This window comes from Pleurodeles waltl, chromosome 10, assembly GCF_031143425.1.
Source record: "Pleurodeles waltl isolate 20211129_DDA chromosome 10, aPleWal1.hap1.20221129, whole genome shotgun sequence".
Classification (NCBI taxonomy): Eukaryota; Metazoa; Chordata; class Amphibia; order Caudata; family Salamandridae; genus Pleurodeles; species Pleurodeles waltl.
Window position 1 is genome coordinate 325,917,478 of NC_090449.1, and position 27,978 is coordinate 325,945,455.

Genomic DNA, 27,978 nt, shown 5'->3' on the forward strand with positions numbered 1-27,978 from the left:
TAGTTGTAACCCGCTGCAAGTCATGGACCCTTGCACCTTAGACTTCCCAACCAGAAGCACTGAAGGGCCTGCTAGCTCTTGAGCCAGAGGAGCATGCCTCTTGGATTCAAGCACACTTGCTCGATCAGCGCTCGATCAGGCGAGATTTATATTAGTGGCTCATAGGCCTGAAACACTCACCTGGGAGACGCAGGGTGGCTGATTTCCCGGAATGGCCCTTGATGGGGAAATCACCTCCTTTCCCCCGCCTCATTTCAGAATTGTGTGCTAGTCGCAAGACAGTGTTCAGGGGTTCATGGGTACTGCCTACTCCCAGCTGCCTCTCTGTCTTCTTCATGTAAATTGCAAGTCACGAGGAGGCACCATTGCCAATATGCTCCGCCCACCTAACCAAGAAACCTAGTTTGAGCTTGTCTGCCTGTGTTGTTGCAGGGGCAGTGTCTTCTTTGCCCAAAAGGTGGCAGGAGAGCCTCACTTCAAACGATAGAATCAACTGCTTAAGTAGAAACCAGCATGGTAGTTACTGTCATAAAGTGCAGCTCTAACAGAAGGTGTGCCTGAGACGCCCCTTCCAGTAATACACAGAATTTTGATTGAGGGCCCAGCCGATGGGTTGGTGGATTTCTCCTCACATGCCACAGCAGCTTCCAAAGATAGTGGTGTGAGGAGCTGGCTCTGCAAGCAGAGCAAGATTTAAGGGAAGAAAATACACCTGTCAGAAGTGGAATTTGAACCCACGCCTCCATGAAGAGACCAGAAGGCTCAGCTTCACTGAAGATCAAGCTCTCTTGAGTCTGGCGCCTTAGACCACTCGGCCATCCTGACAGCCAAAACAGTGTGCAGGTCGGACTCTTCAGTCTGCACTTGTTGATTTTGCCGCTTGCAATGTTCCTATCAAAGTCACAGCTTTAAAGGCCCCACAATATAACATGGCCAAGAAAAAAAAAAAAAAACAGAACAAGAAACAATGCACATGCACGACCACCGAGGGATGCAGATAACTTTTTAGCGTCCTGCAATAGTAAAGCACGTTTTACACAGGTCACAAGTTTTTAAAGGTCATTTCTGTCTAAGTGTGCATTGAGAGAGACTGAGGTTTTAGGGAGCAAACACAAAAGCTGCTGCTGCCAAGTGTTTCTGCCCGGTCTCGAACCGGGGACCTTTCGCGTGTGAGGCGAACGTGATAACCACTACACTACAGAAACAAGCTTGCTGGTTTGACTGAAGGAGCACAGTTCCCCTCATATGTTTGCACGATTTCCTCTATACTTTATCAGCAGTTGCTTGGAATGCGAGGGGTAAGTGTGAAAATTGCAGCGGTGTCAGCCAGCATGCATACACTCAGACGTCCTGAAAAATCCCACAGCTGCGGGCAGAGACAGACAAATATCTGATGCCTAAATGCCAGGAAGGAGAGCCTGTGAAATCATCACACAGGGCGCACTGAGAGCAAGCAGGAAGGAAGCCAAGGCATTGTAATCCATTTTTCGCCTGAGGCAAAAAATATGTTTTGCGCAACAATGCTTCGAATGGAATGAGAAATGTTGAGGGGTTGTGTATTTTGAGCAGGATTTGATTGTTTTCCGCTAAAATGGGCTCGTCCGGGATTTGAACCTGGGACCTCTCGCACCCTAAGCGAGAATCATACCCCTAGACCAACGAGCCTGGGCACAGAAATGCAACGGCTCCGACCCTGCTCGGAGGGTTGGTGACAGAGAGTGGGAGACTACATCCCAAAGCAAGAAACTGCACATGGTGCTCTCTTCTGCAGTACGACTAGAGTCATTTGCATGGTCTTCATCGAACATGACATAAAAAGCCTCTATCCTTTAGACATTTTGGCCCAGATTTACAAGAAAATGACTAAGCGCGACGCTGTGCCAAATTTGCAAGCCCCACGCGCCGTCATTTTCAAAATGCAGGGAAGCGCCGTATTTAGTAGAATACAGCGCACCCCTGTGCTTCCCCCTGCGCCAGCTCTAAATTAGCTGCTGAGCGCCAACGCAGCCGTTCTTGCACCATGGTACAAGGATGACTGCGTTGAGGGGGAAATTGTTTTTGTGCAGGAAGGGACACCTTCCTGCCCCAAAAAAAAATCTTCAATGGTGATTTGCTCTTACTTCTATGTGTGCTGCAGAATGCATCACACATAGAAAGAGCAAAAACAAGGAGAAATGAAAACATTTCTCCTCAGTGCGCCACTCTAACGACACCCCTGGGATGGCGTTGGATTTTTGTGCTGACGCAGATTTACGCCAACTCCTAAATCTGGAGCAGCATCAAAATGCTATGGTGTTGCTGTGGCACACTCCCAACAACACCCATTGCACGCCCCTTCCAGGGAACGCGCTGCGTGCTAAGGGGCCGTATTTACAAGGTGTGTTAAGCCACATAAAGTGGCTGAACGCCATCTTGTAAATACCGCGCAGTGCATAGTGCCACCGGGGCGTCACTAAAAGTGATGCTCCGGTGGCGATAGGGCCTTGTAAGTCTGGCACTTTATTTGCTCAAGGTGTGTGTTCTTGGTGAGGGCAGGAAAGCTATTTTCGCTCTCGTACCTTCCTTCCTTGGCTGGCTTGAATGCTGTAGGCTCAGGCTTCATTGCAAAGGTCAAACAGTGAGCAACTGACTGCCGTAAGCTGGCGCAACTCCTCTTGGTGAGCTGTGACAGATGCCCCAGGAGCGTAGTACCTCACGATGGTGAGGGATAGACACAGTCTCTTTTATCTCAGCTTGCCTGTCAGGTGAGGCAGGAAATGCAAATACTGTGAAAAAGCCCAGCGACTCGAACCAGGGACCTTTCGCATGTGAGGTGCGCATGATAACCACTACACTAGACAAACAGACACACTTGCCGGCTTGCTTCATGTGGCTATGCATTGTACTGGAACCACCACACTATGGAAACAGACACACCTGCTTGCTTTATGTGGCTATGCATTGGACTGGGATGCAAGGATGAGGGCCAATGTTCATGACGCTCAAAGCTGAGCCTTCCGGAACACGATCTCTTCCCTTGGAAGAAAGGAACTGGGATCACTTTCATTCCAAGAGGTGATTTCAGAACTGGACCCGAAATTACCATGGAGAAGCACTGTGCATTTAATGTTCCTACGAGCACTGCTGCTCCAGCACAGAAAAGCAGTTGCAAAGAAATCTCGCATACCTTCATGATGCTGAACCGTCTTGACGCCAGTATAAAGCATGTATTGCATTGCAACATGACATCTTACAAGAGTGAAAAGCAGAAATACTCCTGTTTAAAACACAGACTGAACCTATAAAGGTAGGGGTTTGTCTGGGATTTGAACCGAGGTCCTCTCACACCCGAAGCGAGAATCATACCCCTATACCAACTAGACTGCCGCTGCATAGTCATTTGAAACATCTTCTGAAGCGTCTTTCCGAAAAGCAGGGCCATTTGGAGGCTCTCTCTCTCTAAGCGTGCCATAGCAATTGATGTTTTCTGTCAATGATTTTTTGTTTGTCTCTAGCAAGGCAAGAGGTAGTCAAAATGCCCTGTGCCAGTGAGCTGAACTAGGGCACTGATGTGAAAAGCAGACCCTTTCTGGTAGTTGTAACCCGCTGCAAGTCATGGACCCTTGCACCTTAGACTTCCCAACCAGAAGCACTGAAGGGCCTGCTAGCTCTTGAGCCAGAGGAGCATGCCTCTTGGATTCAAGCACACTTGCTCGATCAGCGCTCGATCAGGCGAGATTTATATTAGTGGCTCATAGGCCTGAAACACTCACCTGGGAGACGCAGGGTGGCTGATTTCCCGGAATGGCCCTTGATGGGGAAATCACCTCCTTTCCCCCGCCTCATTTCAGAATTGTGTGCTAGTCGCAAGACAGTGTTCAGGGGTTCATGGGTACTGCCTACTCCCAGCTGCCTCTCTGTCTTCTTCATGTAAATTGCAAGTCACGAGGAGGCACCATTGCCAATATGCTCCGCCCACCTAACCAAGAAACCTAGTTTGAGCTTGTCTGCCTGTGTTGTTGCAGGGGCAGTGTCTTCTTTGCCCAAAAGGTGGCAGGAGAGCCTCACTTCAAACGATAGAATCAACTGCTTAAGTAGAAACCAGCATGGTAGTTACTGTCATAAAGTGCAGCTCTAACAGAAGGTGTGCCTGAGACGCCCCTTCCAGTAATACACAGAATTTTGATTGAGGGCCCAGCCGATGGGTTGGTGGATTTCTCCTCACATGCCACAGCAGCTTCCAAAGATAGTGGTGTGAGGAGCTGGCTCTGCAAGCAGAGCAAGATTTAAGGGAAGAAAATACACCTGTCAGAAGTGGGATTTGAACCCACGCCTCCATGAAGAGACCAGAAGGCTCAGCTTCACTGAAGATCAAGCTCTCTTGAGTCTGGCGCCTTAGACCACTCGGCCATCCTGACAGCCAAAACAGTGTGCAGGTCGGACTCTTCAGTCTGCACTTGTTGATTTTGCCGCTTGCAATGTTCCTATCAAAGTCACAGCTTTAAAGGCCCCACAATATAACATGGCCAAGAAAAAAAAAAAAAAACAGAACAAGAAACAATGCACATGCACGACCACCGAGGGATGCAGATAACTTTTTAGCGTCCTGCAATAGTAAAGCACGTTTTACACAGGTCACAAGTTTTTAAAGGTCATTTCTGTCTAAGTGTGCATTGAGAGAGACTGAGGTTTTAGGGAGCAAACACAAAAGCTGCTGCTGCCAAGTGTTTCTGCCCGGTCTCGAACCGGGGACCTTTCGCATGTGAGGCGAACGTGATAACCACTACACTACAGAAACAAGCTTGCTGGTTTGACTGAAGGAGCACAGTTCCCCTCATATGTTTGCACGATTTCCTCTATACTTTATCAGCAGTTGCTCGGAATGCGAGGGGTAAGTGTGAAAATTGCAGCGGTGTCAGCCAGCATGCATACACTCAGACGTCCTGAAAAATCCCACAGCTGCGGGCAGAGACAGACAAATATCTGATGCCTAAATGCCAGGAAGGAGAGCCTGTGAAATCATCACACAGGGCGCACTGAGAGCAAGCAGGAAGGAAGCCAAGGCATTGTAATCCATTTTTCGCCTGAGGCAAAAAATATGTTTTGCGCAACAATGCTTCGAGTGGAATGAGAAATGTTGAGGGGTTGTGTATTTTGAGCAGGATTTGATTGTTTTCCGCTAAAATGGGCTTGTCCGGGATTTGAACCTGGGACCTCTCGCACCCTAAGCGAGAATCATACCCCTAGACCAACGAGCCTGGGCACAGAAATGCAACGGCTCCGACCCTGCTCGGAGGGTTGGTGACAGAGAGTGGGAGACTACATCCCAAAGCAAGAAACTGCACATGGTGCTCTCTTCTGCAGTACGACTAGAGTCATTTGCATGGTCTTCATTGAACATGACATAAAAAGCCTCTATCCTTTAGACATTTTGGCCCAGATTTACAAGAAAATGACTAAGCGCGACGCTGTGCCAAATTTGCAAGCCCCACGCACCGTCATTTTCAAAATGCAGGGAAGCGCCGTATTTAGTAGAATACAGCACACCCCTGTGCTTCCCCCTGCGCCAGCTCTAAATTAGCTGCTGAGCGCCAACGCAGCCGTTCTTGCACCATGGTACAAGGATGACTGCGTTGAGGGGGAAATTGTTTTTGTGCAGGAAGGGACACCTTCCTGCCCAAAAAAAAAATCTTCAATGGTGATTTGCTCTTACTTCTATGTGTGCTGCAGAATGCATCACACATAGAAAGAGCAAAAACAAGGAGAAATGAAAACATTTCTCCTCAGTGCGCCACTCTAACGACACCCCTGGGATGGCGTTGGATTTTGGTGCTGACGCAGATTTACGCCAACTCCTAAATCTGGAGCAGCATCAAAATGCTATGGTGTTGCTGTGGCACACTCCCAACAACACCCATTGCACGCCCCTTCCAGGGAACGCGCTGCGTGCTAAGGGGCCGTATTTACAAGGTGGTGTTAAGCCACAAAAAGTGGCTGAACGCCATCTTGTAAATACCGCGCAGTGCATAGTGCCACCGGGGCGTCACTAAAAGTGATGCTCCGGTGGCGATAGGGCCTTGTAAGTCTGGCACTTTATTTGCTCAAGGTGTGTGTTCTTGGTGAGGGCAGGAAAGCTATTTTCGCTCTCGTACCTTCCTTCCTTGGCTGGCTTGAATGCTGTAGGCTCAGGCTTCATTGCAAAGGTCAAACAGTGAGCAACTGACTGCCGTAAGCTGGCGCAACTCCTCTTGGTGAGCTGTGACAGATGCCCCAGGAGCGTAGTACCTCACGATGGTGAGGGATAGACACAGTCTCTTTTATCTCAGCTTGCCTGTCAGGTGAGGCAGGAAATGCAAATACTGTGAAAAAGCCCAGCGACTCGAACCAGGGACCTTTCGCATGTGAGGTGCGCATGATAACCACTACACTAGACAAACAGACACACTTGCCGGCTTGCTTCATGTGGCTATGCATTGTACTGGAACCACCACACTATGGAAACAGACACACCTGCTTGCTTTATGTGGCTATGCATTGGACTGGGATGCAAGGATGAGGGCCAATGTTCATGACGCTCAAAGCTGAGCCTTCCGGAACACGATCTCTTCCCTTGGAAGAAAGGAACTGGGATCACTTTCATTCCAAGAGGTGATTTCAGAACTGGACCCGAAATTACCATGGAGAAGCACTGTGCATTTAATGTTCCTACGAGCACTGCTGCTCCAGCACAGAAAAGCAGTTGCAAAGAAATCTCGCATACCTTCATGATGCTGAACCGTCTCGACGCCAGTATAAAGCATGTATTGCATTGCAACATGACATCTTACAAGAGTGAAAAGCAGAAATACTCCTGTTTAAAACACAGACTGAACCTATAAAGGTAGGGGTTTGTCTGGGATTTGAACCGAGGTCCTCTCACACCCGAAGCGAGAATCATACCCCTATACCAACTAGACTGCCGCTGCATAGTCATTTGAAACATCTTCTGAAGCGTCTTTCCGAAAAGCAGGGCCATTTGGAGGCTCTCTCTCTCTAAGCGTGCCATAGCAATTGATGTTTTCTGTCAAGGATTTTTTGTTTGTCTCTAGCAAGGCAAGAGGTAGTCAAAATGCCCTGTGCCAGTGAGCTGAACTAGGGCACTGATGTGAAAAGCAGACCCTTTCTGGTAGTTGTAACCCGCTGCAAGTCATGGACCCTTGCACCTTAGACTTCCCAACCAGAAGCACTGAAGGGCCTGCTAGCTCTTGAGCCAGAGGAGCATGCCTCTTGGATTCAAGCACACTTGCTCGATCAGCGCTCGATCAGGCGAGATCGATATTAGTGGCTCATAGGCCTGAAACACTCACCTGGGAGACGCAGGGTGGCTGATTTCCCGGAATGGCCCTTGATGGGGAAATCACCTCCTTTCCCCCGCCTCATTTCAGAATTGTGTGCTAGTCGCAAGACAGTGTTCAGGGGTTCATGGGTACTGCCTACTCCCAGCTGCCTCTCTGTCTTCTTCATGTAAATTGCAAGTCACGAGGAGGCACCATTGCCAATATGCTCCGCCCACCTAACCAAGAAACCTAGTTTGAGCTTGTCTGCCTGTGTTGTTGCAGGGGCAGTGTCTTCTTTGCCCAAAAGGTGGCAGGAGAGCCTCACTTCAAACGATAGAATCAACTGCTTAAGTAGAAACCAGCATGGTAGTTACTGTCATAAAGTGCAGCTCTAACAGAAGGTGTGCCTGAGACGCCCCTTCCAGTAATACACAGAATTTTGATTGAGGGCCCAGCCGATGGGTTGGTGGATTTCTCCTCACATGCCACAGCAGCTTCCAAAGATAGTGGTGTGAGGAGCTGGCTCTGCAAGCAGAGCAAGATTTAAGGGAAGAAAATACACCTGTCAGAAGTGGGATTTGAACCCACGCCTCCATGAAGAGACCAGAAGGCTCAGCTTCACTGAAGATCAAGCTCTCTTGAGTCTGGCGCCTTAGACCACTCGGCCATCCTGACAGCCAAAACAGTGTGCAGGTCGGACTCTTCAGTCTGCACTTGTTGATTTTGCCGCTTGCAATGTTCCTATCAAAGTCACAGCTTTAAAGGCCCCACAATATAACATGGCCAAGAAAAAAAAAAAAAACAGAACAAGAAACAATGCACATGCACGACCACCGAGGGATGCAGATAACTTTTTAGCGTCCTGCAATAGTAAAGCACGTTTTACACAGGTCACAAGTTTTTAAAGGTCATTTCTGTCTAAGTGTGCATTGAGAGAGACTGAGGTTTTAGGGAGCAAACACAGAAGCTGCTGCTGCCAAGTGTTTCTGCCCGGTCTCGAACCGGGGACCTTTCGCGTGTGAGGCGAACGTGATAACCACTACACTACAGAAACAAGCTTGCTGATTTGACTGAAGGAGCACAGTTCCCCTCATATGTTTGCACGATTTCCTCTATACTTTATCAGCAGTTGCTTGGAATGCGAGGGGTAAGTGTGAAAATTGCAGCGGTGTCAGCCAGCATGCATACACTCAGACGTCCTGAAAAATCCCACAGCTGCGGGCAGAGACAGACAAATATCTGATGCCTAAATGCCAGGAAGGAGAGCCTGTGAAATCATCACACAGGGCGCACTGAGAGCAAGCAGGAAGGAAGCCAAGGCATTGTAATCCATTTTTCGCCTGAGGCAAAAAATATGTTTTGCGCAACAATGCTTCGAGTGGAATGAGAAATGTTGAGGGGTTGTGTATTTTGAGCAGGATTTGATTGTTTTCCGCTAAAATGGGCTCGTCCGGGATTTGAACCTGGGACCTCTCGAACCCTAAGCGAGAATCATACCCCTAGACCAACGAGCCTGGGCACAGAAATGCAATGGCTCCGTCCCTGCTCGGAGGGTTGGTGACAGAGAGTGGGAGACTACATCCCAAAGCAAGAAACTGCACATGGTGCTCTCTTCTGCAGTACGACTAGAGTCATTTGCATGGTCTTCATCGAACATGACATAAAAAGCCTCTATCCTTTAGACATTTTGGCCCAGATTTACAAGAAAATGACTAAGCGCGACGCTGTGCCAAATTTGCAAGCCCCACGCGCCGTCATTTTCAAAATGCAGGGAAGCGCCGTATTTAGTAGAATACAGCGCACCCCTGTGCTTCCCCCTGCGCCAGCTCTAAATTAGCTGCTGAGCGCCAACGCAGCCGTTCTTGCACCATGGTACAAGGATGACTGCGTTGAGGGGGAAATTGTTTTTGTGCAGGAAGGGACACCTTCCTGGCCAAAAAAAAAATCTTCAATGGTGATTTGCTCTTACTTCTATGTGTGCTGCAGAATGCATCACACATAGAAAGAGCAAAAACAAGGAGAAATGAAAACATTTCTCCTCAGTGCGCCACTCTAACGACACCCCTGGGATGGCGTTGGATTTTGGTGCTGACGCAGATTTACGCCAACTCCTAAATCTGGAGCAGCATCAAAATGCTATGGTGTTGCTGTGGCACACTCCCAACAACACCCATTGCACGCCCCTTCCAGGGAACGCGCTGCGTGCTAAGGGGCCGTATTTACAAGGTGGTGTTAAGCCACAAAAAGTGGCTGAACGCCATCTTGTAAATACCGCGCAGTGCATAGTGCCACCGGGGCGTCACTAAAAGTGATGCTCCGGTGGCGATGGGGCCTTGTAAGTCTGGCACTTTATTTGCTCAAGGTGTGTGTTCTTGGTGAGGGCAGGAAAGCTATTTTCGCTCTCGTACCTTCCTTCCTTGGCTGGCTTGAATGCTGTAGGCTCAGGCTTCATTGCAAAGGTCAAACAGTGAGCAACTGACTGCCGTAAGCTGGCGCAACTCCTCTTGGTGAGCTGTGACAGATGCCCCAGGAGCGTAGTACCTCACGATGGTGAGGGATAGACACAGTCTCTTTTATCTCAGCTTGCCTGTCAGGTGAGGCAGGAAATGCAAATACTGTGAAAAAGCCCAGCGACTCGAACCAGGGACCTTTCGCATGTGAGGTGCGCATGATAACCACTACACTAGACAAACAGACACACTTGCCGGCTTGCTTCATGTGGCTATGCATTGTACTGGAACCACCACACTATGGAAACAGACACACCTGCTTGCTTTATGTGGCTATGCGTTGGACTGGGATGCAAGGATGAGGGCCAATGTTCATGACGCTCAAAGCTGAGCCTTCCGGAACACGATCTCTTCCCTTGGAAGAAAGGAACTGGGATCACTTTCATTCCAAGAGGTGATTTCAGAACTGGACCCGAAATTACCATGGAGAAGCACTGTGCATTTAAAGTTCCTACGAGCACTGCTGCTCCAGCACAGAAAAGCAGTTGCAAAGAAATCTCGCATACCTTCATGATGCTGAACCGTCTCGACGCCAGTATAAAGCATGTATTGCATTGCAACATGACATCTTACAAGAGTGAAAAGCAGAAATACTCCTGTTTAAAACACAGACTGAACCTATAAAGGTAGGGGTTTGTGTGGGATTTGAACCGAGCTCCTCTCACACCTGAAGCGAGAATCATACCCCTATACCAACTAGACTGCCGCTGCATAGTCATTTGAAACATCTTCTGAAGCGTCTTTCCGAAAAGCAGGGCCATTTGGAGGCTCTCTCTCTCTAAGCGTGCCATAGCAATTGATGTTTTCTGTCAAGGATTTTTTGTTTGTCTCTAGCAAGGCAAGAGGTAGTCAAAATGCCCTGTGCCAGTGAGCTGAACTAGGGCACTGATGTGAAAAGCAGACCCTTTCTGGTAGTTGTAACCCGCTGCAAGTCATGGACCCTTGCACCTTAGACTTCCCAACCAGAAGCACTGAAGGGCCTGCTAGCTCTTGAGCCAGAGGAGCATGCCTCTTGGATTCAAGCACACTTGCTCGATCAGCGCTCGATCAGGCGAGATCGATATTACTGGCTCATAGGCCTGAAACACTCACCTGGGAGACGCAGGGTGGCTGATTTCCCGGAATGGCCCTTGATGGGGAAATCACCTCCTTTCCCCCGCCTCATTTCAGAATTGTGTGCTAGTCGCAAGACAGTGTTCAGGGGTTCATGGGTACTGCCTACTCCCAGCTGCCTCTCTGTCTTCTTCATGTAAATTGCAAGTCACGAGGAGGCACCATTGCCAATATGCTCCGCCCACCTAACCAAGAAACCTAGTTTGAGCTTGTCTGCCTGTGTTGTTGCAGGGGCAGTGTCTTCTTTGCCCAAAAGGTGGCAGGAGAGCCTCACTTCAAACGATAGAATCAACTGCTTAAGTAGAAACCAGCATGGTAGTTACTGTCATAAAGTGCAGCTCTAACAGAAGGTGTGCCTGAGACGCCCCTTCCAGTAATACACAGAATTTTGATTGAGGGCCCAGCCGATGGGTTGGTGGATTTCTCCTCACATGCCACAGCAGCTTCCAAAGATAGTGGTGTGAGGAACTGGCTCTGCAAGCAGAGCAAGATTTAAGGGAAGAAAATACACCTGTCAGAAGTGGGATTTGAACCCACGCCTCCATGAAGAGACCAGAAGGCTCAGCTTCACTGAAGATCAAGCTCTCTTGAGTCTGGCGCCTTAGACCACTCGGCCATGCTGACAGCCAAAACAGTGTGCAGGTCGGACTCGTCAGTCTGCACTTGTTGATTTTGCCGCTTGCAATGTTCCTATCAAAGTCACAGCTTTAAAGGCCCCACAATATAACATGGGCAAGAAAAAAAAAAAAAAACAGAACAAGAAACAATGCACATGCACGACCACCGAGGGATGCAGATAACTTTTTAGCGTCCTGCAATAGTAAAGCACGTTTTACACAGGTCACAAGTTTTTAAAGGTCATTTCTGTCTAAGTGTGCATTGAGAGAGACTGAGGTTTTAGGGAGCAAACACAAAAGCTGCTGCTGCCAAGTGTTTCTGCCCGGTGTCGAACCGGGGACCTTTCGCGTGTGAGGCGAACGTGATAACCACTACACTACAGAAACAAGCTTGCTGGTTTGACTGAAGGAGCACAGTTCCCCTCATATGTTTGCACGATTTCCTCTATACTTTATCAGCAGTTGCTTGGAATGCGAGGGGTAAGTGTGAAAATTGCAGCGGTGTCAGCCAGCATGCATACACTCAGACGTCCTGAAAAATCCCACAGCTGCGGGCAGAGACAGACAAATATCTGATGCCTAAATGCCAGGAAGGAGAGCCTGTGAAATCATCACACAGGGCGCACTGAGAGCAAGCAGGAAGGAAGCCAAGGCATTGTAATCCATTTTTCGCCTGAGGCAAAAAATATGTTTTGCGCAACAATGCTTCGAGTGGAATGAGAAATGTTGAGGGGTTGTGTATTTTGAGCAGGATTTGATTGTTTTCCGCTAAAATGGGCTCGTCCGGGATTTGAACCTGGGACCTCTCGCACCCTAAGCGAGAATCATACCCCTAGACCAACGAGCCTGGGCACAGAAATGCAACGGCTCCGACCCTGCTCGGAGGGTTGGTGACAGAGAGTGGGAGACTACATCCCAAAGCAAGAAACTGCACATGGTGCTCTCTTCTGCAGTACGACTAGAGTCATTTGCATGGTCTTCATCGAACATGACATAAAAAGCCTCTATCCTTTAGACATTTTGGCCCAGATTTACAAGAAAATGACTAAGCGCGACGCTGTGCCAAATTTGCAAGCCCCACGCGCCGTCATTTTCAAAATGCAGGGAAGCGCCGTATTTAGTAGAATACAGCGCACCCCTGTGCTTCACCCTGCGCCAGCTCTAAATTAGCTGCTGAGCGCCAACGCAGCCGTTCTTGCACCATGGTACAAGGATGACTGCGTTGAAGGGGAAATTGTTTTTGTGCAGGAAGGGACACCTTCCTGCCCAAAAAAAAAATCTTCAATGGTGATTTGCTCTTACTTCTATGTGTGCTGCAGAATGCATCACACATAGAAAGAGCAAAAACAAGGAGAAATGAAAACATTTCTCCTCAGTGCGCCACTCTAACGACACCCCTGGGATGGCGTTGGATTTTGGTGCTGACGCAGATTTACGCCAACTCCTAAATCTGGAGCAGCATCAAAATGCTATGGTGTTGCTGTGGCACACTCCCAACAACACCCATTGCACGCCCCTTCCAGGGAACGCGCTGCGTGCTAAGGGGCCGTATTTACAAGGTGGTGTTAAGCCACAAAAAGTGGCTGAACGCCATCTTGTAAATACCGCGCAGTGCATAGTGCCACCGGGGCGTCACTAAAAGTGATGCTCCGGTGGCGATAGGGCCTTGTAAGTCTGGCACTTTATTTGCTCAAGGTGTGTGTTCTTGGTGAGGGCAGGAAAGCTATTTTCGCTCTCGTACCTTCCTTCCTTGGCTGGCTTGAATGCTGTAGGCTCAGGCTTCATTGCAAAGGTCAAACAGTGAGCAACTGACTGCCGTATGCTGGCGCAACTCCTCTTGGTGAGCTGTGACAGATGCCCCAGGAGCGTAGTACCTCACGATGGTGAGGGATAGACACAGTCTCTTTTATCTCAGCTTGCCTGTCAGGTGAGGCAGGAAATGCAAATACTGTGAAAAAGCCCAGCGACTCGAACCAGGGACCTTTCGCATGTGAGGTGCGCATGATAACCACTACACTAGACAAACAGACACACTTGCCGGCTTGCTTCATGTGGCTATGCATTGTACTGGAACCACCACACTATGAAAACAGACACACCTGCTTGCTTTATGTGGCTATGCATTGGACTGGGATGCAAGGATGAGGGCCAATGTTCATGACGCTCAAAGCTGAGCCTTCCGGAACACGATCTCTTCCCTTGGAAGAAAGGAACTGGGATCACTTTCATTCCAAGAGGTGATTTCAGAACTGGACCCGAAATTACCATGGAGAAGCACTGTGCATTTAATGTTCCTAGGAGCACTGCTGCTCCAGCACAGAAAAGCAGTTGCAAAGAAATCTCGCATACCTTCATGATGCTGAACCGTCTCGACGCCAGTATAAAGCATGTATTGCATTGCAACATGACATCTTACAAGAGTGAAAAGCAGAAATACTCCTGTTTAAAACACAGACTGAACCTATAAAGGTAGGGGTTTGTGTGGGATTTGAACCGAGGTCCTCTCACACCCGAAGCGAGAATCATACCCCTATACCAACTAGACTGCCGCTGCATAGTCATTTGAAACATCTTCTGAAGCGTCTTTCCGAAAAGCAGGGCCATTTGGAGGCTCTCTCTCTCTAAGCGTGCCATAGCAATTGATGTTTTCTGTCAAGGATTTTTTGTTTGTCTCTAGCAAGGCAAGAGGTAGTCAAAATGCCCTGTGCCAGTGAGCTGAACTAGGGCACTGATGTGAAAAGCAGACCCTTTCTGGTAGTTGTAACCCGCTGCAAGTCATGGACCCTTGCACCTTAGACTTCCCAACCAGAAGCACTGAAGGGCCTGCTAGCTCTTGAGCCAGAGGAGCATGCCTCTTGGATTCAAGCACACTTGCTCGATCAGCGCTCGATCAGGCGAGATTTATATTAGTGGCTCATAGGCCTGAAACACTCACCTGGGAGACGCAGGGTGGCTGATTTCCCGGAATGGCCCTTGATGGGGAAATCACCTCCTTTCCCCCGCCTCATTTCAGAATTGTGTGCTAGTCGCAAGACAGTGTTCAGGGGTTCATGGGTACTGCCTACTCCCAGCTGCCTCTCTGTCTTCTTCATGTAAATTGCAAGTCACGAGGAGGCACCATTGCCAATATGCTCCGCCCACCTAACCAAGAAACCTAGTTTGAGATTGTCTGCCTGTGTTGTTGCAGGGGCAGTGTCTTCTTTGCCCAAAAGGTGGCAGGAGAGCCTCACTTCAAACGATAGAATCAACTGCTTAAGTAGAAACCAGCATGGTAGTTACTGTCATAAAGTGCAGCTCTAACAGAAGGTGTGCCTGAGACGCCCCTTCCAGTAATACACAGAATTTTGATTGAGGGCCCAGCCGATGGGTTGGTGGATTTCTCCTCACATGCCACAGCAGCTTCCAAAGATAGTGGTGTGAGGAGCTGGCTCTGCAAGCAGAGCAAGATTTAAGGGAAGAAAATACACCTGTCAGAAGTGGGATTTGAACCCACGCCTCCATGAAGAGACCAGAAGGCTCAGCTTCACTGAAGATCAAGCTCTCTTGAGTCTGGCGCCTTAGACCACTCGGCCATCCTGACAGCCAAAACAGTGTGCAGGTCGGACTCTTCAGTCTGCACTTGTTGATTTTGCCGCTTGCAATGTTCCTATCAAAGTCACAGCTTTAAAGGCCCCACAATATAACATGGCCAAGAAAAAAAAAAAAAACAGAACAAGAAACAATGCACATGCACGACCACCGAGGGATGCAGATAACTTTTTAGCGTCCTGCAATAGTAAAGCACGTTTTACACAGGTCACAAGTTTTTAAAGGTCATTTCTGTCTAAGTGTGCATTGAGAGAGACTGAGGTTTTAGGGAGCAAACACAGAAGCTGCTGCTGCCAAGTGTTTCTGCCCGGTCTCGAACCGGGGACCTTTCGCGTGTGAGGCGAACGTGATAACCACTACACTACAGAAACAAGCTTGCTGATTTGACTGAAGGAGCACAGTTCCCCTCATATGTTTGCACGATTTCCTCTATACTTTATCAGCAGTTGCTTGGAATGCGAGGGGTAAGTGTGAAAATTGCAGCGGTGTCAGCCAGCATGCATACACTCAGACGTCCTGAAAAATCCCACAGCTGCGGGCAGAGACAGACAAATATCTGATGCCTAAATGCCAGGAAGGAGAGCCTGTGAAATCATCACACAGGGCGCACTGAGAGCAAGCAGGAAGGAAGCCAAGGCATTGTAATCCATTTTTCGCCTGAGGCAAAAAATATGTTTTGCGCAACAATGCTTCGAGTGGAATGAGAAATGTTGAGGGGTTGTGTATTTTGAGCAGGATTTGATTGTTTTCCGCTAAAATGGGCTCGTCCGGGATTTGAACCTGGGACCTCTCGAACCCTAAGCGAGAATCATACCCCTAGACCAACGAGCCTGGGCACAGAAATGCAATGGCTCCGTCCCTGCTCGGAGGGTTGGTGACAGAGAGTGGGAGACTACATCCCAAAGCAAGAAACTGCACATGGTGCTCTCTTCTGCAGTACGACTAGAGTCATTTGCATGGTCTTCATCGAACATGACATAAAAAGCCTCTATCCTTTAGACATTTTGGCCCAGATTTACAAGAAAATGACTAAGCGCGACGCTGTGCCAAATTTGCAAGCCCCACGCGCCGTCATTTTCAAAATGCAGGGAAGCGCCGTATTTAGTAGAATACAGCGCACCCCTGTGCTTCCCCCTGCGCCAGCTCTAAATTAGCTGCTGAGCGCCAACGCAGCCGTTCTTGCACCATGGTACAAGGATGACTGCGTTGAGGGGGAAATTGTTTTTGTGCAGGAAGGGACACCTTCCTGGCCAAAAAAAAAATCTTCAATGGTGATTTGCTCTTACTTCTATGTGTGCTGCAGAATGCATCACACATAGAAAGAGCAAAAACAAGGAGAAATGAAAACATTTCTCCTCAGTGCGCCACTCTAACGACACCCCTGGGATGGCGTTGGATTTTGGTGCTGACGCAGATTTACGCCAACTCCTAAATCTGGAGCAGCATCAAAATGCTATGGTGTTGCTGTGGCACACTCCCAACAACACCCATTGCACGCCCCTTCCAGGGAACGCGCTGCGTGCTAAGGGGCCGTATTTACAAGGTGGTGTTAAGCCACAAAAAGTGGCTGAACGCCATCTTGTAAATACCGCGCAGTGCATAGTGCCACCGGGGCGTCACTAAAAGTGATGCTCCGGTGGCGATGGGGCCTTGTAAGTCTGGCACTTTATTTGCTCAAGGTGTGTGTTCTTGGTGAGGGCAGGAAAGCTATTTTCGCTCTCGTACCTTCCTTCCTTGGCTGGCTTGAATGCTGTAGGCTCAGGCTTCATTGCAAAGGTCAAACAGTGAGCAACTGACTGCCGTAAGCTGGCGCAACTCCTCTTGGTGAGCTGTGACAGATGCCCCAGGAGCGTAGTACCTCACGATGGTGAGGGATAGACACAGTCTCTTTTATCTCAGCTTGCCTGTCAGGTGAGGCAGGAAATGCAAATACTGTGAAAAAGCCCAGCGACTCGAACCAGGGACCTTTCGCATGTGAGGTGCGCATGATAACCACTACACTAGACAAACAGACACACTTGCCGGCTTGCTTCATGTGGCTATGCATTGTACTGGAACCACCACACTATGGAAACAGACACACCTGCTTGCTTTATGTGGCTATGCGTTGGACTGGGATGCAAGGATGAGGGCCAATGTTCATGACGCTCAAAGCTGAGCCTTCCGGAACACGATCTCTTCCCTTGGAAGAAAGGAACTGGGATCACTTTCATTCCAAGAGGTGATTTCAGAACTGGACCCGAAATTACCATGGAGAAGCACTGTGCATTTAAAGTTCCTACGAGCACTGCTGCTCCAGCACAGAAAAGCAGTTGCAAAGAAATCTCGCATACCTTCATGATGCTGAACCGTCTCGACGCCAGTATAAAGCATGTATTGCATTGCAACATGACATCTTACAAGAGTGAAAAGCAGAAATACTCCTGTTTAAAACACAGACTGAACCTATAAAGGTAGGGGTTTGTGTGGGATTTGAACCGAGCTCCTCTCACACCTGAAGCGAGAATCATACCCCTATACCAACTAGACTGCCGCTGCATAGTCATTTGAAACATCTTCTGAAGCGTCTTTCCGAAAAGCAGGGCCATTTGGAGGCTCTCTCTCTCTAAGCGTGCCATAGCAATTGATGTTTTCTGTCAAGGATTTTTTGTTTGTCTCTAGCAAGGCAAGAGGTAGTCAAAATGCCCTGTGCCAGTGAGCTGAACTAGGGCACTGATGTGAAAAGCAGACCCTTTCTGGTAGTTGTAACCCGCTGCAAGTCATGGACCCTTGCACCTTAGACTTCCCAACCAGAAGCACTGAAGGGCCTGCTAGCTCTTGAGCCAGAGGAGCATGCCTCTTGGATTCAAGCACACTTGCTCGATCAGCGCTCGATCAGGCGAGATCGATATTACTGGCTCATAGGCCTGAAACACTCACCTGGGAGACGCAGGGTGGCTGATTTCCCGGAATGGCCCTTGATGGGGAAATCACCTCCTTTCCCCCGCCTCATTTCAGAATTGTGTGCTAGTCGCAAGACAGTGTTCAGGGGTTCATGGGTACTGCCTACTCCCAGCTGCCTCTCTGTCTTCTTCATGTAAATTGCAAGTCACGAGGAGGCACCATTGCCAATATGCTCCGCCCACCTAACCAAGAAACCTAGTTTGAGCTTGTCTGCCTGTGTTGTTGCAGGGGCAGTGTCTTCTTTGCCCAAAAGGTGGCAGGAGAGCCTCACTTCAAACGATAGAATCAACTGCTTAAGTAGAAACCAGCATGGTAGTTACTGTCATAAAGTGCAGCTCTAACAGAAGGTGTGCCTGAGACGCCCCTTCCAGTAATACACAGAATTTTGATTGAGGGCCCAGCCGATGGGTTGGTGGATTTCTCCTCACATGCCACAGCAGCTTCCAAAGATAGTGGTGTGAGGAACTGGCTCTGCAAGCAGAGCAAGATTTAAGGGAAGAAAATACACCTGTCAGAAGTGGGATTTGAACCCACGCCTCCATGAAGAGACCAGAAGGCTCAGCTTCACTGAAGATCAAGCTCTCTTGAGTCTGGCGCCTTAGACCACTCGGCCATGCTGACAGCCAAAACAGTGTGCAGGTCGGACTCTTCAGTCTGCACTTGTTGATTTTGCCGCTTGCAATGTTCCTATCAAAGTCACAGCTTTAAAGGCCCCACAATATAACATGGGCAAGAAAAAAAAAAAAAAACAGAACAAGAAACAATGCACATGCACGACCACCGAGGGATGCAGATAACTTTTTAGCGTCCTGCAATAGTAAAGCACGTTTTACACAGGTCACAAGTTTTTAAAGGTCATTTCTGTCTAAGTGTGCATTGAGAGAGACTGAGGTTTTAGGGAGCAAACACAAAAGCTGCTGCTGCCAAGTGTTTCTGCCCGGTGTCGAACCGGGGACCTTTCGCGTGTGAGGCGAACGTGATAACCACTACACTACAGAAACAAGCTTGCTGGTTTGACTGAAGGAGCACAGTTCCCCTCATATGTTTGCACGATTTCCTCTATACTTTATCAGCAGTTGCTTGGAATGCGAGGGGTAAGTGTGAAAATTGCAGCGGTGTCAGCCAGCATGCATACACTCAGACGTCCTGAAAAATCCCACAGCTGCGGGCAGAGACAGACAAATATCTGATGCCTAAATGCCAGGAAGGAGAGCCTGTGAAATCATCACACAGGGCGCACTGAGAGCAAGCAGGAAGGAAGCCAAGGCATTGTAATCCATTTTTCGCCTGAGGCAAAAAATATGTTTTGCGCAACAATGCTTCGAGTGGAATGAGAAATGTTGAGGGGTTGTGTATTTTGAGCAGGATTTGATTGTTTTCCGCTAAAATGGGCTCGTCCGGGATTTGAACCTGGGACCTCTCGCACCCTAAGCGAGAATCATACCCCTAGACCAACGAGCCTGGGCACAGAAATGCAACGGCTCCGACCCTGCTCGGAGGGTTGGTGACAGAGAGTGGGAGACTACATCCCAAAGCAAGAAACTGCACATGGTGCTCTCTTCTGCAGTACGACTAGAGTCATTTGCATGGTCTTCATCGAACATGACATAAAAAGCCTCTATCCTTTAGACATTTTGGCCCAGATTTACAAGAAAATGACTAAGCGCGACGCTGTGCCAAATTTGCAAGCCCCACGCGCCGTCATTTTCAAAATGCAGGGAAGCGCCGTATTTAGTAGAATACAGCGCACCCCTGTGCTTCACCCTGCGCCAGCTCTAAATTAGCTGCTGAGCGCCAACGCAGCCGTTCTTGCACCATGGTACAAGGATGACTGCGTTGAAGGGGAAATTGTTTTTGTGCAGGAAGGGACACCTTCCTGCCCAAAAAAAAAATCTTCAATGGTGATTTGCTCTTACTTCTATGTGTGCTGCAGAATGCATCACACATAGAAAGAGCAAAAACAAGGAGAAATGAAAACATTTCTCCTCAGTGCGCCACTCTAACGACACCCCTGGGATGGCGTTGGATTTTGGTGCTGACGCAGATTTACGCCAACTCCTAAATCTGGAGCAGCATCAAAATGCTATGGTGTTGCTGTGGCACACTCCCAACAACACCCATTGCACGCCCCTTCCAGGGAACGCGCTGCGTGCTAAGGGGCCGTATTTACAAGGTGGTGTTAAGCCACAAAAAGTGGCTGAACGCCATCTTGTAAATACCGCGCAGTGCATAGTGCCACCGGGGCGTCACTAAAAGTGATGCTCCGGTGGCGATAGGGCCTTGTAAGTCTGGCACTTTATTTGCTCAAGGTGTGTGTTCTTGGTGAGGGCAGGAAAGCTATTTTCGCTCTCGTACCTTCCTTCCTTGGCTGGCTTGAATGCTGTAGGCTCAGGCTTCATTGCAAAGGTCAAACAGTGAGCAACTGACTGCCGTATGCTGGCGCAACTCCTCTTGGTGAGCTGTGACAGATGCCCCAGGAGCGTAGTACCTCACGATGGTGAGGGATAGACACAGTCTCTTTTATCTCAGCTTGCCTGTCAGGTGAGGCAGGAAATGCAAATACTGTGAAAAAGCCCAGCGACTCGAACCAGGGACCTTTCGCATGTGAGGTGCGCATGATAACCACTACACTAGACAAACAGACACACTTGCCGGCTTGCTTCATGTGGCTATGCATTGTACTGGAACCACCACACTATGAAAACAGACACACCTGCTTGCTTTATGTGGCTATGCATTGGACTGGGATGCAAGGATGAGGGCCAATGTTCATGACGCTCAAAGCTGAGCCTTCCGGAACACGATCTCTTCCCTTGGAAGAAAGGAACTGGGATCACTTTCATTCCAAGAGGTGATTTCAGAACTGGACCCGAAATTACCATGGAGAAGCACTGTGCATTTAATGTTCCTACGAGCACTGCTGCTCCAGCACAGAAAAGCAGTTGCAAAGAAATCTCGCATACCTTCATGATGCTGAACCGTCTCGACGCCAGTATAAAGCATGTATTGCATTGCAACATGACATCTTACAAGAGTGAAAAGCAGAAATACTCCTGTTTAAAACACACACTGAACCTATAAAGGTAGGGGTTTGTGTGGGATTTGAACCGAGGTCCTCTCACACCCGAAGCGAGAATCATACCCCTATACCAACTAGACTGCCGCTGCATAGTCATTTGAAACATCTTCTGAAGCGTCTTTCCGAAAAGCAGGGCCATTTGGAGGCTCTCTCTCTCTAAGCGTGCCATAGCAATTGATGTTTTCTGTCAAGGATTTTTTGTTTGTCTCTAGCAAGGCAAGAGGTAGTCAAAATGCCCTGTGCCAGTGAGCTGAACTAGGGCACTGATGTGAAAAGCAGACCCTTTCTGGTAGTTGTAACCCGCTGCAAGTCATGGACCCTTGCACTTTAGACTTCCCAACCAGAAGCACTGAAGGGCCTGCTAGCTCTTGAGCCAGAGGAGCATGCCTCTTGGATTCAAGCACACTTGCTCGATCAGCGCTCGATCAGGCGAGATCGATATTAGTGGCTCATAGGCCTGAAACACTCACCTGGGAGACGCAGGGTGGCTGATTTCCCGGAATGGCCCTTGATGGGGAAATCACCTCCTTTCCCCCGCCTCATTTCAGAATTGTGTGCTAGTCGCAAGACAGTGTTCAGGGGTTCATGGGTACTGCCTACTCCCAGCTGCCTCTCTGTCTTCTTCATGTAAATTGCAAGTCACGAGGAGGCACCATTGCCAATATGCTCCGCCCACCTAACCAAGAAACCTAGTTTGAGCTTGTCTGCCTGTGTTGTTGCAGGGGCAGTGTCTTCTTTGCCCAAAAGGTGGCAGGAGAGCCTCACTTCAAACGATAGAATCAACTGCTTAAGTAGAAACCAGCATGGTAGTTACTGTCATAAAGTGCAGCTCTAACAGAAGGTGTGCCTGAGACGCCCCTTCCAGTAATACACAGAATTTTGATTGAGGGCCCAGCCGATGGGTTGGTGGATTTCTCCTCACATGCCACAGCAGCTTCCAAAGATAGTGGTGTGAGGAGCTGGCTCTGCAAGCAGAGCAAGATTTAAGGGAAGAAAATACACCTGTCAGAAGTGGGATTTGAACCCACGCCTCCATGAAGAGACCAGAAGGCTCAGCTTCACTGAAGATCAAGCTCTCTTGAGTCTGGCGCCTTAGACCACTCGGCCATCCTGACAGCCAAAACAGTGTGCAGGTCGGACTCTTCAGTCTGCACTTGTTGATTTTGCCGCTTGCAATGTTCCTATCAAAGTCACAGCTTTAAAGGCCCCACAATATAACATGGCCAAGAAAAAAAAAAAAAAACAGAACAAGAAACAATGCACATGCACGACCACCGAGGGATGCAGATAACTTTTTAGCGTCCTGCAATAGTAAAGCACGTTTTACACAGGTCACAAGTTTTTAAAGGTCATTTCTGTCTAAGTGTGCATTGAGAGAGACTGAGGTTTTAGGGAGCAAACACAAAAGCTGCTGCTGCCAAGTGTTTCTGCCCGGTCTCGAACCGGGGACCTTTCGCGTGTGAGGCAAACGTGATAACCACTACACTACAGAAACAAGCTTGCTGGTTTGACTGAAGGAGCACAGTTCCCCTCATATGTTTGCACGATTTCCTCTATACTTTATCAGCAGTTGCTTGGAATGCGAGGGGTAAGTGTGAAAATTGCAGCGGTGTCAGCCAGCATGCATACACTCAGACGTCCTGAAAAATCCCACAGCTGCGGGCAGAGACAGACAAATATCTGATGCCTAAATGCCAGGAAGGAGAGCCTGTGAAATCATCACACAGGTCGCACTGAGAGCAAGCAGGAAGGAAGCCAAGGCATTGTAATCCATTTTTCGCCTGAGGCAAAAAATATGTTTTGCGCAACAATGCTTCGAGTGGAATGAGAAATGTTGAGGGGTTGTGTATTTTGAGCAGGATTTGATTGTTTTCCGCTAAAATGGGCTCGTCCGCGATTTGAACCTGGGACCTCTCGCACCCTAAGCGAGAATCATACCCCTAGACCAACGAGCCTGGGCACAGAAATGCAACGGCTCCGACCCTTCTCGGAGGGTTGGTGACAGAGAGTGGGAGACTACATCCCAAAGCAAGAAACTGCACATGGTGCTCTCTTCTGCAGTACGACTAGAGTCATTTGCATGGTCTTCATCGAACATGACATAAAAAGCCTCTATCCTTTAGACATTTTGGCCCAGATTTACAAGAAAATGACTAAGCGCGACGCTGTGCCAAATTTGCAAGCCCCACGCACCGTCATTTTCAAAATGCAGGGAAGCGCCGTATTTAGTAGAATACAGCACACCCCTGTGCTTCCCCCTGCGCCAGCTCTAAATTAGCTGCTGAGCGCCAACGCAGCCGTTCTTGCACCATGGTACAAGGATGACTGCGTTGAGGGGGAAATTGTTTTTGTGCAGGAAGGGACACCTTCCTGCCCAAAAAAAAAATCTTCAATGGTGATTTGCTCTTACTTCTATGTGTGCTGCAGAATGCATCACACATAGAAAGAGCAAAAACAAGGAGAAATGAAAACATTTCTCCTCAGTGCGCCACTCTAACGACACCCCTGGGATGGCGTTGGATTTTGGTGCTGACGCAGATTTACGCCAACTCCTAAATCTGGAGCAGCATCAAAATGCTATGGTGTTGCTGTGGCACACTCCCAACAACACCCATTGCACGCCCCTTCCAGGGAACGCGCTGCGTGCTAAGGGGCCGTATTTACAAGGTGGTGTTAAGCCACAAAAAGTGGCTGAACGCCATCTTGTAAATACCGCGCAGTGCATAGTGCCACCGGGGCGTCACTAAAAGTGATGCTCCGGTGGCGATGGGGCCTTGTAAGTCTGGCACTTTATTTGCTCAAGGTGTGTGTTCTTGGTGAGGGCAGGAAAGCTATTTTCGCTCTCGTACCTTCCTTCCTTGGCTGGCTTGAATGCTGTAGGCTCAGGCTTCATTGCAAAGGTCAAACAGTGAGCAACTGACTGCCGTAAGCTGGCGCAACTCCTCTTGGTGAGCTGTGACAGATGCCCCAGGAGCGTAGTACCTCACGATGGTGAGGGATAGACACAGTCTCTTTTATCTCAGCTTGCCTGTCAGGTGAGGCAGGAAATGCAAATACTGTGAAAAAGCCCAGCGACTCGAACCAGGGACCTTTCGCATGTGAGGTGCGCATGATAACCACTACACTAGACAAACAGACACACTTGCCGGCTTGCTTCATGTGGCTATGCATTGTACTGGAACCACCACACTATGGAAACAGACACACCTGCTTGCTTTATGTGGCTATGCATTGGACTGGGATGCAAGGATGAGGGCCAATGTTCATGACGCTCAAAGCTGAGCCTTCCGGAACACGATCTCTTCCCTTGGAAGAAAGGAACTGGGATCACTTTCATTCCAAGAGGTGATTTCAGAACTGGACCCGAAATTACCATGGAGAAGCACTGTGCATTTAATGTTCCTACGAGCACTGCTGCTCCAGCACAGAAAAGCAGTTGCAAAGAAATCTCGCATACCTTCATGATGCTGAACCGTCTCGACGCCAGTATAAAGCATGTATTGCATTGCAACATGACATCTTACAAGAGTGAAAAGCAGAAATACTCCTGTTTAAAACACAGACTGAACCTATAAAGGTAGGGGTTTGTGTGGGATTTGAACCGAGCTCCTCTCACACCCGAAGCGAGAAACATACCCCTATACCAACTAGACTGCCGCTGCATAGTCATTTGAAACATCTTCTGAAGCGTCTTTCCGAAAAGCAGGGCCATTTGGAGGCTCTCTCTCTCTAAGCGTGCCATAGCAATTGATGTTTTCTGTCAAGGATTTTTTGTTTGTCTCTAGCAAGGCAAGAGGTAGTCAAAATGCCCTGTGCCAGTGAGCTGAACTAGGGCACTGATGGGAAAAGCAGACCCTTTCTGGTAGTTGTAACCCGCTGCAAGTCATGGACCCTTGCACCTTAGACTTCCCAACCAGAAGCACTGAAGGGCCTGCTAGCTCTTGAGCCAGAGGAGCATGCCTCTTGGATTCAAGCACACTTGCTCGATCAGCGCTCGATCAGGCGAGATCGATATTAGTGGCTCATAGGCCTGAAACACTCACCTGGGAGACGCAGGGTGGCTGATTTCCCGGAATGGCCCTTGATGGGGAAATCACCTCCTTTCCCCCGCCTCATTTCAGAATTGTGTGCTAGTCGCAAGACAGTGTTCAGGGGTTCATGGGTACTGCCTACTCCCAGCTGCCTCTCTGTCTTCTTCATGTAAATTGCAAGTCACGAGGAGGCACCATTGCCAATATGCTCCACCCACCTAACCAAGAAACCTAGTTTGAGCTTGTCTGCCTGTGTTGTTGCAGGGGCAGTGTCTTCTTTGCCCAAAAGGTGGCAGGAGAGCCTCACTTCAAACGATAGAATCAACTGCTTAAGTAGAAACCAGCATGGTAGTTACTGTCATAAAGTGCAGCTCTAACAGAAGGTGTGCCTGAGACGCCCCTTCCAGTAATACACAGAATTTTGATTGAGGGCCCAGCCGATGGGTTGGTGGATTTCTCCTCACATGCCACAGCAGCTTCCAAAGATAGTGGTGTGAGGAGCTGGCTCTGCAAGCAGAGCAAGATTTAAGGGAAGAAAATACACCTGTCAGAAGTGGGATTTGAACCCACGCCTCCATGAAGAGACCAGAAGGCTCAGCTTCACTGAAGATCAAGCTCTCTTGAGTCTGGCGCCTTAGACCACTCGGCCATCCTGACAGCCAAAACAGTGTGCAGGTCGGACTCTTCAGTCTGCACTTGTTGATTTTGCCGCTTGCAATGTTCCTATCAAAGTCACAGCTTTAAAGGCCCCACAATATAACATGGCCAAGAAAAAAAAAAAAAAACAGAACAAGAAACAATGCACATGCACGACCACCGAGGGATGCAGATAACTTTTTAGCGTCCTGCAATAGTAAAGCACGTTTTACACAGGTCACAAGTTTTTAAAGGTCATTTCTGTCTAAGTGTGCATTGAGAGAGACTGAGGTTTTAGGGAGCAAACACAAAAGCTGCTGCTGCCAAGTGTTTCTGCCCGGTGTCGAACCGGGGACCTTTCGCGTGTGAGGCAAACGTGATAACCACTACACTACAGAAACAAGCTTGCTGGTTTGACTGAAGGAGCACAGTTCCCCTCATATGTTTGCACGATTTCCTCTATACTTTATCAGCAGTTGCTTGGAATGCGAGGGGTAAGTGTGAAAATTGCAGCGGTGTCAGCCAGCATGCATACACTCAGACGTCCTGAAAAATCCCACAGCTGCGGGCAGAGACAGACAAATATCTGATGCCTAAATGCCAGGAAGGAGAGCCTGTGAAATCATCACACAGGGCGCACTGAGAGCAAGCAGGAAGGAAGCCAAGGCATTGTAATCCATTTTTCGCCTGAGGCAAAAAATATGTTTTGCGCAACAATGCTTCGAGTGGAATGAGAAATGTTGAGGGGTTGTGTATTTTGAGCAGGATTTGATTGTTTTCCGCTAAAATGGGCTCGTCCGGGATTTGAACCTGGGACCTCTCGCACCCTAAGCGAGAATCATACCTCTAGACCAACGAGCCTGGGCACAGAAATGCAACGGCTCCGACCCTGCTCGGAGGGTTGGTGACAGAGAGTGGGAGACTACATCCCAAAGCAAGAAACTGCACATGGTGCTCTCTTCTGCAGTACGACTAGAGTCATTTGCATGGTCTTCATCGAACATGACATAAAAAGCCTCTATCCTTTAGACATTTTGGCCCAGATTTACAAGAAAATGACTAAGCGCGACGCTGTGCCAAATTTGCAAGCCCCACGCGCCGTCATTTTCAAAATGCAGGGAAGCGCCGTATTTAGTAGAATACAGCGCACCCCTGTGCTTCCCCCTGCGCCAGCTCTAAATTAGCTGCTGTGCGCCAACGCAGCCGTTCTTGCACCATGGTACAAGGATGACTGCGTTGAGGGGGAAATTGTTTTTGTGCAGGAAGGGACACCTTCCTGGCCAAAAAAAAAATCTTCAATGGTGATTTGCTCTTACTTCTATGTGTGCTGCAGAATGCATCACACATAGAAAGAGCAAAAACAAGGAGAAATGAAAACATTTCTCCTCAGTGCGCCACTCTAACGACACCCCTGGGATGGCGTTGGATTTTGGTGCTGACGCAGATTTACGCCAACTCCTAAATCTGGAGCAGCATCAAAATGCTATGGTGTTGCTGTGGCACACTCCCAACAACACCCATTGCACGCCCCTTCCAGGGAACGCGCTGCGTTCTAAGGGGCCGTATTTACAAGGTGGTGTTAAGCCACAAAAAGTGGCTGAACGCCATCTTGTAAATACCGCGCAGTGCATAGTGCCACCGGGGCGTCACTAAAAGTGATGCTCCGGTGGCGATAGGGCCTTGTAAGTCTGGCACTTTATTTGCTCAAGGTGTGTGTTCTTGGTGAGGGCAGGAAAGCTATTTTCGCTCTCGTACCTTCCTTCCTTGGCTGGCTTGAATGCTGTAGGCTCAGGCTTCATTGCAAAGGTCAAACAGTGAGCAACTGACTGCCGTAAGCTGGCGCAACTCCTCTTGGTGAGCTGTGACAGATGCCCCAGGAGCGTAGTACCTCACGATGGTGAGGGATAGACACAGTCTCTTTTATCTCAGCTTGCCTGTCAGGTGAGGCAGGAAATGCAAATACTGTGAAAAAGCCCAGCGACTCGAACCAGGGACCTTTCGCATGTGAGGTGCGCATGATAACCACTACACTAGACAAACAGACACACTTGCCGGCTTGCTTCATGTGGCTATGCATTGTACTGGAACCACCACACTATGGAAACAGACACACCTGCTTGCTTTATGTGGCTATGCATTGGACTGGGATGCAAGGATGAGGGCCAA

At 48.8% G+C, this 27,978-nt stretch overlaps 16 non-coding genes across 16 annotated transcripts; all 16 read right to left on the minus strand.

The window, feature by feature from the left end:
• Positions 1-1,132: 1,132 nt before the first annotated feature.
• TRNAV-CAC (transfer RNA valine (anticodon CAC)) lies at positions 1,133-1,205 on the minus strand. Its single transcript has one exon. It is a non-coding gene; the product is annotated as a tRNA-Val (tRNA).
• A 388-nt stretch (positions 1,206-1,593) lies between these two features.
• TRNAP-AGG (transfer RNA proline (anticodon AGG)) lies at positions 1,594-1,665 on the minus strand. The gene has a single exon. It is a non-coding gene; the product is annotated as a tRNA-Pro (tRNA).
• Positions 1,666-4,285: 2,620 nt separating this feature from the next.
• Positions 4,286-4,397, minus strand: TRNAL-CAA (transfer RNA leucine (anticodon CAA)). The gene is made up of 2 exons: positions 4,360-4,397; positions 4,286-4,331 (listed from the first exon to the last, which is right to left on the minus strand). It is a non-coding gene; the product is annotated as a tRNA-Leu (tRNA).
• Positions 4,398-4,704: 307 nt separating this feature from the next.
• TRNAV-CAC (transfer RNA valine (anticodon CAC)) lies at positions 4,705-4,777 on the minus strand. Its single transcript has one exon. It is a non-coding gene; the product is annotated as a tRNA-Val (tRNA).
• A 3,081-nt stretch (positions 4,778-7,858) lies between these two features.
• Positions 7,859-7,970, minus strand: TRNAL-CAA (transfer RNA leucine (anticodon CAA)). Its single transcript has 2 exons — positions 7,933-7,970; positions 7,859-7,904 (listed from the first exon to the last, which is right to left on the minus strand). It is a non-coding gene; the product is annotated as a tRNA-Leu (tRNA).
• Positions 7,971-8,276: 306 nt separating this feature from the next.
• TRNAV-CAC (transfer RNA valine (anticodon CAC)) lies at positions 8,277-8,349 on the minus strand. Its single transcript has one exon. It is a non-coding gene; the product is annotated as a tRNA-Val (tRNA).
• A 3,500-nt stretch (positions 8,350-11,849) lies between these two features.
• Positions 11,850-11,922, minus strand: TRNAV-CAC (transfer RNA valine (anticodon CAC)). Its single transcript has one exon. It is a non-coding gene; the product is annotated as a tRNA-Val (tRNA).
• A 388-nt stretch (positions 11,923-12,310) lies between these two features.
• Positions 12,311-12,382, minus strand: TRNAP-AGG (transfer RNA proline (anticodon AGG)). Its single transcript has one exon. It is a non-coding gene; the product is annotated as a tRNA-Pro (tRNA).
• Positions 12,383-15,003: 2,621 nt separating this feature from the next.
• TRNAL-CAA (transfer RNA leucine (anticodon CAA)) lies at positions 15,004-15,115 on the minus strand. The gene is made up of 2 exons: positions 15,078-15,115; positions 15,004-15,049 (listed from the first exon to the last, which is right to left on the minus strand). It is a non-coding gene; the product is annotated as a tRNA-Leu (tRNA).
• Positions 15,116-15,421: 306 nt separating this feature from the next.
• On the minus strand, positions 15,422-15,494 carry TRNAV-CAC (transfer RNA valine (anticodon CAC)). The gene has a single exon. It is a non-coding gene; the product is annotated as a tRNA-Val (tRNA).
• A 3,500-nt stretch (positions 15,495-18,994) lies between these two features.
• Positions 18,995-19,067, minus strand: TRNAV-CAC (transfer RNA valine (anticodon CAC)). Its single transcript has one exon. It is a non-coding gene; the product is annotated as a tRNA-Val (tRNA).
• A 388-nt stretch (positions 19,068-19,455) lies between these two features.
• TRNAP-AGG (transfer RNA proline (anticodon AGG)) lies at positions 19,456-19,527 on the minus strand. The gene has a single exon. It is a non-coding gene; the product is annotated as a tRNA-Pro (tRNA).
• A 2,621-nt stretch (positions 19,528-22,148) lies between these two features.
• Positions 22,149-22,260, minus strand: TRNAL-CAA (transfer RNA leucine (anticodon CAA)). The gene is made up of 2 exons: positions 22,223-22,260; positions 22,149-22,194 (listed from the first exon to the last, which is right to left on the minus strand). It is a non-coding gene; the product is annotated as a tRNA-Leu (tRNA).
• A 307-nt stretch (positions 22,261-22,567) lies between these two features.
• TRNAV-CAC (transfer RNA valine (anticodon CAC)) lies at positions 22,568-22,640 on the minus strand. The gene has a single exon. It is a non-coding gene; the product is annotated as a tRNA-Val (tRNA).
• Positions 22,641-25,721: 3,081 nt separating this feature from the next.
• On the minus strand, positions 25,722-25,833 carry TRNAL-CAA (transfer RNA leucine (anticodon CAA)). The gene is made up of 2 exons: positions 25,796-25,833; positions 25,722-25,767 (listed from the first exon to the last, which is right to left on the minus strand). It is a non-coding gene; the product is annotated as a tRNA-Leu (tRNA).
• Positions 25,834-26,140: 307 nt separating this feature from the next.
• On the minus strand, positions 26,141-26,213 carry TRNAV-CAC (transfer RNA valine (anticodon CAC)). Its single transcript has one exon. It is a non-coding gene; the product is annotated as a tRNA-Val (tRNA).
• Between the last annotated feature and the right edge of the window lie 1,765 nt (positions 26,214-27,978).